Below are 2,580 nucleotides of genomic sequence, written 5' to 3'. Positions count from 1 at the left end.
GTTTGGGCCACAAAAAAGGCCTAACTTTCATAGTGCTAAAATCATGTGTGTTAGATTATAAAGAAACACGTGAATTTGCCATGGTGTAAAATTAAAAAGCACATAAAAATATAGAAAATGTATCCTAATTTTGCAGAAATGGTGAAAATGATCACACGGCAACTTGTTGCAAGAATTTCAACTTGTTGTGATCATTGTATTCGAAAAAATATCTACAAATTTGCCATGGAGACATTTCAAATATTCAAATAGAAATACCATGGCTCCAATATAATAAAAATTGCATGCTATTGATATTAAAAATTTCATGCTCTTAAATAAAAAAACGCCATATTTTTAATATGAAAATGCCATCCTTTTTAGGGAAAATATGTTGCTCTTAGTAGTGAAAAATGCCATGCTATTAGCATTAAAAATGACATACTCTTTTTTTAGAATAAAAACTACATGCTCTAAATAGTTAAGAATGCCATGCTATTAATAATAATATATCCCCGCAAAAATAATAATAACCATGTAATTTTCTTATGCTATTAATATTAAAATTTCATGCCCTATTTTAAGGGAAAATGCCATGCTCTGAATAGTGAGAATGTCATTCTATTAATAATAAAATTTTCATGCTCTTAAATAATATAATAGCGATATAAAAAAATTAAAATTATCATGCCATTTAAAATAAATTTTCCATCCTTATATATTAAAAATGCTATTGACACTTTCTACTTTCTTTTGCCACGGACTATAACTAACAATAAAATGCCATGGTGTTCACTGGAAAAATGCAATGGTAAGTTTAATAAGTTTCCCATGTTCCAAATAAATAAAGTAGCCATGTTGTAAATGATCAAAATGCCATGCTACATTCAATAAAACTACCATGAGCTAGTTAATAAAAATGCCATGGTCTAGCAAATTAAAATGACATGGTCCATGATATTTTGCGGAAAAATGCCATGGGTTTTTGGGATATGCAATGATATTTTAGGGGTTTCGGAAAACAAAAAATATGACGGTATATATATTAAAAAAATATCATAGTTTCTATAAAAAAATACCATGGTTTCTACAAATAAATGCCATGGTTCTCTACCAAAAAATTCCATGGGGAAACATGTTTTTCTTGCCATGGTATATACATTATAATTGACATAGTTCCTACAAAATGCCTTGGTTCTCTAAAAATGCCAAGGTTCCTACAAAATGCCACGAAATTTATTGCCCTGCATATTGAAATATAATTGCCAAGCTTTGAACAATAAAAAGTGCTATTACACCTACAAATGAAAACTACCAAGGCCTACTTAATGAAAATGCCATGTAACTAGCTAGAACATCTTATTCTAAGAAAAATGCCACCAAGATTGAACAATTCTGCCAAGAAAAGAACAAAAATGTCGAAAAATGCCAACGAAGGCCGAGCTCCCGTGAGCTTGTTTTCCAATTTTAATTTTTCCGAGCGCAAAAAATTCCATGTTTATTTGTGAACACACGTGCACATGTATACTATGTATATGCAAAATTACACAACCTTAGACGTTTACATGTGGCATACAAAAAAACAGATATGCATTCTTAAATGGGCCTTTTATATTTGTTATTGGGCCAGATTTTTTTTGTACAGCCTACAAATCACAACATTTTTCAACGAAATTTATCACGTTCTTGCGGAATACATATATGTTCCATTAGATTTTTATTCAGATTTTTTTTGAAACTTTTAAATACACTTTTTGATATTTTCAAAATATCAAGCTCACTGGAGCTCGGCCTCCAAAAATCGGCTATATTCTATGACATTAGCAAAACTGCCATGTCCATACCTATCTAGTTATTAAGCTCCCATGAATTTCTGGCCTGTGGTTGCTCGGGGGTGTGAAGGGTGTTCCTATGCACGTTTGTCAGTGTGTAGCACGGCATGCAACAGCCATGCAACGCCCCTTGCCACTACACCATGTGTTGTACAGTCAATAATTAACAGCCCAATTTACTGCATGCAACGCTTAATGCAATAAAAAAGCAGTAGATTATCTTATGCTTTTAAGCTATGAACTGGATATGAGGGATGTCTCACCGGACAAAAGTGTTCTGCCTCCGCACTATACCAGTAAGATCGTGTCTTGTGCCTTTAGAGCATCAAAAGATGACGTAGTTGTAAAAAAATTTACATCATTCGGCCCAAGTGATGTAAATTACAACACCTGGAGATGCAAATTTGCATCTCCACCTCCAGATGATGTAAAATGGTTGGTCGCGCGCCAACCATTATTCATTCCTTTCCCCCACCGTGCGTTCTCTTCCTCTCACCGCCCGCTGCACTACCGCCGCCGCCTGCCCACCCACTGCGCCATGCCGCCAACTACCCCCCTACCGCTGCTCGCCTCGAATCGGGCCCGATTGGCCGTCCGATTGTCCACCACTGTCGTCCGATTCGCCGTCGCTTCTCACCCTGAGTCCTCACCCCACAGCCGCCCGCCACCAAGCCCCCACCTCACGGCTGCTGCCCGATTCGCAACGCCACCGCCTCCTGATTCGCCATCGCGAAACCCCGGCCCAGAGCCCCCACCACACCGCCGCCCG

The sequence above is a fragment of the Triticum dicoccoides genome, chromosome 4B (assembly GCF_002162155.2).
Source record: "Triticum dicoccoides isolate Atlit2015 ecotype Zavitan chromosome 4B, WEW_v2.0, whole genome shotgun sequence".
Classification (NCBI taxonomy): Eukaryota; Viridiplantae; Streptophyta; class Magnoliopsida; order Poales; family Poaceae; genus Triticum; species Triticum dicoccoides.
Note: the sequence above shows the minus strand (reverse complement) of the source record.